The sequence below is a fragment of the Apium graveolens genome, unplaced genomic scaffold (genome assembly GCF_009905375.1).
Source record: "Apium graveolens cultivar Ventura unplaced genomic scaffold, ASM990537v1 ctg9007, whole genome shotgun sequence".
In the NCBI taxonomy this organism is placed as follows: domain Eukaryota; kingdom Viridiplantae; phylum Streptophyta; class Magnoliopsida; order Apiales; family Apiaceae; genus Apium; species Apium graveolens.
Window position 1 is genome coordinate 38,981 of NW_027421657.1, and position 8,413 is coordinate 47,393.

Consider the following 8,413-nt stretch of genomic DNA (forward strand, 5'->3'; position numbering starts at 1 on the left):
ATCCCAATATGCACATTAGGGATTTCATCGAGATCTGCGACACCTTCAAGGTCAACGGTGTTTCTGAAGATGCTGTAAAACTGAGACTTTTCCCATTTTCTTTGGGGGATAAAGCTAAGAGCTGATTACACTCTCTACCACCAGGTTCTATTGCAACATGGGAGGATCTTGCTCAGAAATTTCTTACTAAATTCTTTCCTATGGAAAGACAGCTGCAATCAGGAATGCTCTTACTCAATTTACGTAGCAATCAGGTGAATCTCTATGTGAAGCCTGGGAGCGCTACAAGGAGATGCTTAGGAAGTGTCCTCATCATGGAATGCCTGACTGGATGGTGATAAATTGCTTTTATAATGGTTTGGAAACACAGTGAAGACCAATGTCCGATGCAACATCAGGTGGAGCTTTATGGGCTAAGAGCTATGAGGAAGATTATGAGCTAATTGAGATGATGGCCGCTAATGAATATCAGAATCCAACTCAGAGACTACCATAAAGCAAGGTAGCAGGAATTCTGGAGGTGGATATAACTACGGCTATCACTGCTCAGCTCAAAGCGTTGAATATGAAGGTCGATTCTCTGACCAACTATGGTGTTCATCAGATAACTAGTGTTTATGAGCTTTGTGTAGGTTCGTATGCGATGGAGTAATGTGCTATATCTTGTGAATCAGCTCAGTTTGTGAGCAATTTTCAGAGGTTGCAACAATCAGTTCCTGCCACTTATCATCCTGACAACCGCAACCATCCTAACTTTAGCTGGAGCAATAATCAGGGTGGTATGCAACAACCTTACCAGCAGTTTGGAAATAAGCCTTTCAATCCTCTTGGTTTTCAGCAATAGTTTGAACCAAGGAAATAATTTCAGCCACAGGGAATGCAACAACAATCTCATGGAGGTGTAATTCTATCTTCGAATGAATCTGAATTGGAGGAGTTGAGGTTCATATGCAAAAGCCAAGCGGTTTCAATCAAAACTCTGAAGAATCAAATAGGGCAAATTGCCAATGCTTTATTGAACCGACCACAAGAAACTCTTCCTAGTGATAAAGAAGCTAATCCAGGCAAGATGGAAGTGAAGGAACAGTTGAAGGCAATCACCTTGAGGTCTGGAAAGGTCGCTAGTCCTAAAAATCATCAAAATGAAGAATCTGAAAAATTTCTCCAGAAGGTGGGCGCGCTCGTGCCAGCTTCAGAAAATGCAATCTTGAGGAAACAGCTGATCAGAAGGGGGTCAAAGCGGAAACGAAGAAGACTTCTACTGAAAACACTACACTTGAGCAAAAAATAGGAGATACACAAGTCTATCTTCCTCCTCCATATCCTAAAAGACTTCAGAAGTAGAAGTTCGATAAATAATTTGCCAAGTTTCCGGAGGTTTTCAAGAAATTGTATATTAACATATCTTTTGCTGAAGCTCTAGAATAAATGCCGAGCTATGCTAAGTTCATGAAGGGTATTCTTTCTCGGAATCTTAAACTTGAGGAGTTGGAAACCTTTGCTCTAATGGAAGAGTGCAGTGTTGTGCTGCAATAGAAACTACCTCCTAAACTTAAAGATCTGGGAAGCTTTACGATACCATGCACTATTGGAAACTTATCTTTGACAAGTGCTTGTGTGACTTAGGAGCTAGAATCAATATGATTCCATTGTTTGTCTTCAAGAAACTTGGTTTGCCTGATCCAAAACCTGTAAACATGTCCTTACAACTGGCTAATCGATCCATCACTTATCCGCGAGGTGTAGTTGAGGATGTATTGGTTAAGGTGGAAAAACTTATCTTCCCTACTGATTTTGTCATTCTGGACTTTGAGAAAGATAAGAAAATTCCCATTAACTTGGGGAGACCATTCCTAGCTACTGGCCGAACTTTGATCGATGTGCATAAGGGTGAGCTTACTATAAGGGTTCAGGATCAGGGCATTACCTTAATGTTTTCAATGTAATGAAATTCCCTACTGATGAAGAGGATTGTTTTAAAGTAGAGTTGGTCGACTCTGTAGTGAATTCGGAGCTTGATCAATTGCTAAGGACTAACATATTACAGAGAGCCTTAATAGGGGAATCTGATAGTGAAGATGAAGAAGGGGAAGAACCACTACAGTATTTGAATGCATCTCCGTGGAAAAGGAGATTGGACTTGCCATTCGAGTCTCTTGGATTATTATAGCTTAAAATTCTCAGGAGAGTCTCAAACCATCTTTTGAGGGTGCTTCCACACTTGAACTAATAACCACTTCCTGATCACTTGAGGTATGCATTTTTAGGTGATGCATCTACTTTGCCTGTTATTATTACATCTGACCTTTCAGGTAGTGATGAAGACAAGCTCTAGAGAATTCCGAGAGAGTTTAAATCAGCAATCAGATGGACTATAGTAGATATCAAGGGAACCATCCCTTCCTATTTCGAGAATAAAATTATTCTTGAGGAAGGAAGTAAACCAACCGTTGAACAACAGAGGAGACTCAATCCTATCATGAAGAAGGTAGTGAAGAAAGAAATTCTTAAATGGATGGATCCAAGGATCATCTATCCTATTTCTGATAGTTCATGGGTGAGCCCAGTGCAGTGTATTCCTAAGAAAGGAGGCATTACAGTTGTATCTAATGAAAAGAATGAGCTTATTCCTACTCGAACAGTCACAGGATAGATAGTATGCATGGATTATCGGAAGCTGAATAAAGCCACCAGGAAGGATCACTTCCCTCTTCCATTCATTGATCAAATGCTTGACAGATTGGCTGGCCATGAGTATTATCATCTTATGGATGGGTATTCGGGCTATAATTAGATTTGCATTTCCCCAGAAGATTAAGAAAAACCACTTTTACTTGTCCTTTTGGCACTTTCGCTTTCCGTCGAGTTTCTTTCGGACTTTGTCGTGCACCCGCTACTTTTTAGAGATGCATGTTGGCCATATTCTCAGACATGATTGGTACTAATGTCAAGGTGTTCATGGATGACTTTTCTGTGTTCGGGACTTCTTATGATGAGTGTTCGCATAATCTTGGCTTGGTGCTGAAAAGATGCATTGAGACCAATCTGGTGCTCAACTGGGAAAAATGTCACTTCATGATGTAACAGGGTATCATTCTTGGGCACAAGGTATCTAGCAAAGGTCTTGAAGTGGATAAAGCAAAGGTGGGGGTTATTGAAAATCTTCTTCCACCAATCTCAGTTAAAGGAATCCGCAGTTTTCTTGGTCATGCGGGTTTTTATCGGTGATTCATCAAAGACTTCTCCAAAATCTCTAAACCCTTGTGCAATCTTTTGGAGAAGGATGTTCCCTTCAAATTTGATGAAGAATATGTGGCTGCTTTCGAGAGTGTGAAAAAGAGTTTGACTACAGCACCTATAATTACTGCACCTGATTGGAATGAGCCCTTCGAGATGAAGTGTGATGCTAGTGATTTTGTAGTTGGAGTTGTTCTTGGCCAGAGAAAGAAGAAAATTTTTCATGTGGTTTACTATGATAGTAAAATAATTAATGGTGCTCAGCTGAATTACACTACTACAGAGAAGGAGCTTTTGGTATTTGTCTACGGTTTCGAGAAATTTCGATCTTATTTGTTTGGGACAAAAGTGACGGTTTACACTAATCATGCTGCTATTCTATATCTGGTCTTGAAGAAAGATTCAAAACCTCGATTGATTTGATGAATTATCTTGTTACAGGAATTCGAGCTGAGACAGGAAAGGTACAAAAAATCAGGTAGTGAATTATCTTTCACGTTTGGAAGATCAAGGCAAAGCTTCACAGGATAAGACATTCATCAATGAATCTTTTCCAGATGAGCAACTTTTTGGGGTGCAAGAAGAAGAACCATGGTTTGCAGATATTGTAAACTATCTTGTGAGTAATGTTATTCCCCCAGAACTCTCGTATGCTCAAAGGAAGAAGTTTCTACATGAGATGAAGTGGTATCGATGGGATGAGGCCGTTCTTATTTAGACAGGGGGTAGATCAGATTATCAGGAGGTGCATTCCGTATAGTGAGACGGAGGGTATCTTGCGAGACTGTCATTTTACTGTGTATGGTGGCCATTATGGTGGAGAGAAGACAGTTGCCCGTATCCTTCAAGCGGGATTTTTCTTGCCTACTTTGTTTAAAGATGTTCATCAGTTCATGTTGAGATATGATCGCTGCCAATGAGTTGGAAATATGTCCAAGAGAGACGAGATGCCTCTCAATATGCTTCTCGAATTTGAGATTTTCGATGTTTGGGAAATTAATTTCATGGGGCCATTTATCTCGTCATGCAATAATCAATATATTATTTTGGCGGTGGATTATGTGTCTAAATGGGTTGAAATTAAAGCTTTGCCAACCAACCATGCTAAGGTGGTGATCAATTTTTGTTATAAACAGATATTCACACGTTTCGGTACTCTAAGGGTCATAATCAGTGATGAGGGATCACATTTTTGCAATCACAAATTTACTGCATTAATGGAAAGATATCATGTGAATCATCGTGGGGCCACAGCTTATCATCCTCAAACTAATGGGCAAGCTGAAGTCTCTAATCGAGAGATCAAGCGAATCTTGGAGAAGGTTGTGAGTCCGTCAAGGAAAGATTGGTCTTTGAAGCTAGATGAAGCTATTTGGGCCTACAGAACAACATTCAAGATTGCTCTAGGCATGTCTCCTTTCCATTTAGTATATGGTAAGTCGTGTCATTTGCCTGCAGAGATAGAACATAAAGCATATTGGGCTTTGAAAAAGCTGAATCTTGACATGGAAGCTGCTGGAGAAAAGAGAATGCTCCAACTTAATAAACTTGACGAATTTCGTCTACAGGCTTATGAAAACAACAAGTTATACAAGGAGAAGGTCAAGATATGGCATGATAGGAAGTTAGTGCACAAGACATTCGTGTCTGGTCAGCACGTTCTATTACTCAACTCTCATCCCCGACTTTTCCAGGAAAGCTTAAGTCACAGTGGTCAGATCCGTTCATTGTCAAAACTGTGTTTCCACATGGAGCTGTGGAAATTTTTGATAAGAATCTGAACAAACGTTCAAAGTAAATGGCCAGAGGTTGAAGCATTATTACGGGGATATGGTTAACCGTGAGGTGGTGAGTGCCGTTTCTTGCGATAACTTGATTTCGAAGTTTAACGTCAAGCTAAAGACGTAAAATAAGCATTCGTGGGAGGCAACCAATGCATGTGTTGTATTTTTGCTGAAGAAAAAAAATGAAAAAAAATTATTTTTTTTACAGGAGCCAGGCGCGCCCGCGTTTCATACATACAATACTTACACCCAAATCGTTATCACTTGTGATTATGGCACCCAAAAGAGCATGAACTACGAGGAGTAGTAGCACCCATCCCTCGTCTACCGAGGATTCTAGTGTGGGTGGCATGGAGAATATATTTACTTCACCGGAGGCTCAGGCGGAGTTCACTAGGTTGATGTCTAAACCAGTGGCTAAGGAGAGGGGATTCTTGCCTACGGCTCAAGATGGGAAGCTATTGGAGATGATTGCTGAGAAAAGCTTGGTGAGTTTTTGTGAGGTACCATCTGTGGTTCCGTTGAGCATTGTGCGAGAGTTTATATGCCAATGGTAAGGCTGAGAAGATTGGATTTTCTGTGGTCCGAGGTTTAACTGTGGATTACCGGCCTGCTGCTATTCGTCGGGTTATAAATCAACCCCCGAGGCCTAGGGCTACTGATGATTGGGTGCAGAAGACTAGGGAGGATTTGGACTTGGATTATATTTTGGCAGAGTTGTGTGTTCTAGGCATGGAGTGGAAGTACAAAGCAGGCACCGCTGAGCCGCTTACGTTTCCTGCTTCTTGTATGAACAGGTATGCTAGGGCTTGGAACCTGTTTGTATGTGCTAATATCATGCCATCTTTCACATTCACACAAGGTTGTTGTGGATCAGGCTGTTCTACTATGGGGGATTTTGAATGAAGAATATGTTGATCTCGGCTATGTGATTTATCAGAGTATGCTACATTTTCTGTGAGGGGGAACCACGGGGGTGATTCCTCATGCCCTCAATTATTACGAAGTTGTGTACTTCGGATGGTGTTAGGTGGCCCGACATGAGCAACTGCAGATGCTGAGTGCTCCTATTGATAGCTCGACGATTTTTGGTGATGCAGGAGTGGTATGGCGGTAAAGCCTGTGTAGGAACTATCGAATCTTAGCCCTGCATTTTATGATATTAATAAAAGAGTACGAATAGAACATTAACCTTAATCTCTATGACGCAAGTGATTCAAATCCACGTCTTCTACTGTATTGCCTGATTCTCCTTGGATGAAGTGTGGGCTTCGATCTCCCAAGGTGTACCTCCTCCTTAAAGCTCTGAAATTCCAAAACCCTAGCTGGCTCCTTGAGAAAATCGTCTGCCTCTCTCAAACCCTAGGATGTTATTTCGTTTTTTGTGTTAACCCTAGCTTTAGGAGAATAAGAATATTTATAGGCTACAGTAGGGATCATGGGACATTAGATCAGGCCTTCCAATGACATTCCGGGCCAAGCACAATGTCATTAAATATTAATTTCAATCCATTAAAGAATTAATATTTGCACTACCATTCTCCTATTTCGGAAATTAATTATTTAATTAGGCTTCCATATTAATTTCTTATAAATTCCCCATGTTTAAGATATCGCATGTCCATTAATTAAATTAATTTCTGACAATTAATTTAATAAATATCTTTTATCCTTGATCATCCACTCAAACTTATAATTATGCAAGAACATACTTGCCTGCAGGACTAAAGCATAATTATCTTTTTGAGCTTTCAAGAGGACATCATCACCCGAATATATTTTTCGGACACGGTTTCCTTTTATAGTTAATATCCCATTCTGTATATAATGTCATTGCCCAATACATAAATTCGTAATTTAAAATAAATTAGTTAATGTATGAATCAAGGCATGTGCATTAAATACAAGTGTCAATTACTACATCCGGATTCTGAACCTAAGCAATAATAATATCATAGAATATTAGTTCTTTTTTATTGTCAAAATAAAAGAAACAATTATTCTACTATTTTGATCCCGTTCAATATACACAAGTATACAAGTATTATTCAATAGTCCAGATAAACTATTTCTAAATAATACTTCAGCCGTTCCAGTGGTTTGTCTAATACCACTTAGACTATGAACCTTTATATATTATATAAGGAGTTTGACAATCTAATCTTTTGTTATCCCATTTGATACTAGATTGTCTACAAATATAATATACAGACAATATGAAAACATGCATTTATATTCTCAAATAATTACTATTAAAGTATATACTTCAAACGAATATTTCAGTTTAAACCCTAACAATCTCCCACTTATACTCAAGATATTCTTTGAGTATATCAGTGTTTATTACAAGCAATCCACTACCAACTATATAACTATGTGACCAAGTATCTGACTCCTATCGCTTCCACGTGCTCCTGAAAAGCCTTAGCTGGTAAGCTCTTCGTGAAAGGATCTGCCCGGTTATCCTTTGATGCTATATCAGCCACAATGATATATCCTCGCTTAACGAACTACCGTATGAGGTGATACTTACGCTCTATGTGTTTTGCTACCTTATGGGCCCGTGGTTCCTTGGTATTTTCCACAGCACCAGTATTATCACAATAAATCGTGATATTCCGTGGCAAATTAGGAACCACATCCAAATCCAGCTGGAAGTTTCTGCTTCACCCTCCTCCATATTACGGCTCCACCTCCCAAAGTAAAAACACATCCCGAGGTGGATTTTCTCTTATCCTTATCTGTCTGTAAACCTGAATCGGTATATCCCAGAGGCAATAAATCAAAGGACTTATAAATTAACATATACTCCTTAGTCCTTCGTAGGTACTTGAGTATTGTTTTTACTGCACTCCAATGTTCCTGTCTTGGGTTTAACCGGTATCGGCTAACCATGCCCATGGCAAAGCAGATATCAGGCCTCGTACATAACATAACATACATTAGGCTTCCACATGCCGAAGAATAAGGAACTGCCTTCATGATCTCTATCTCCTTAGGTGTCGAAGGGCACTGACTCTTTGATAGAGAAATTCCATGTCTGAAAGGTAAATTACCCTTCTTGGAGTCCTGCATATTAAAACGAGCTAATACGTCATCTATCTAGGGCTCCTAAGATAAAGCCAACATCCTTTTCTTGCGATCCGTTATAAGTTTGATCCCAAGGATGTATGTTGCTCACCTAAGTCCTTCATTTCAAATTGTTTGAACAACCATGCCTTTCTTGAAGACAACATCTAAACATTGTTTCCAATGAGTAAAATGTCATCAACATATAGTACTAGAAAAACCACTGCATTCCCTCATATCTCTTATACACGCATCTTCGCTCGGACTTTGATCAAATCCATATGACTGGACTGCCTGATCAAAATGAATGTTCCAATACCTAA

General features: G+C 39.6%; 1 non-coding gene across 1 annotated transcript; it reads right to left on the reverse strand.

The window, feature by feature from the left end:
- Positions 1-214: 214 nt before the first annotated feature.
- LOC141705531 (small nucleolar RNA R71) lies at positions 215-321 on the reverse strand. The gene has a single exon (XR_012568387.1). It is a non-coding gene; the product is annotated as a small nucleolar RNA R71 (small nucleolar RNA).
- Positions 322-8,413: the final 8,092 nt, after the last annotated feature.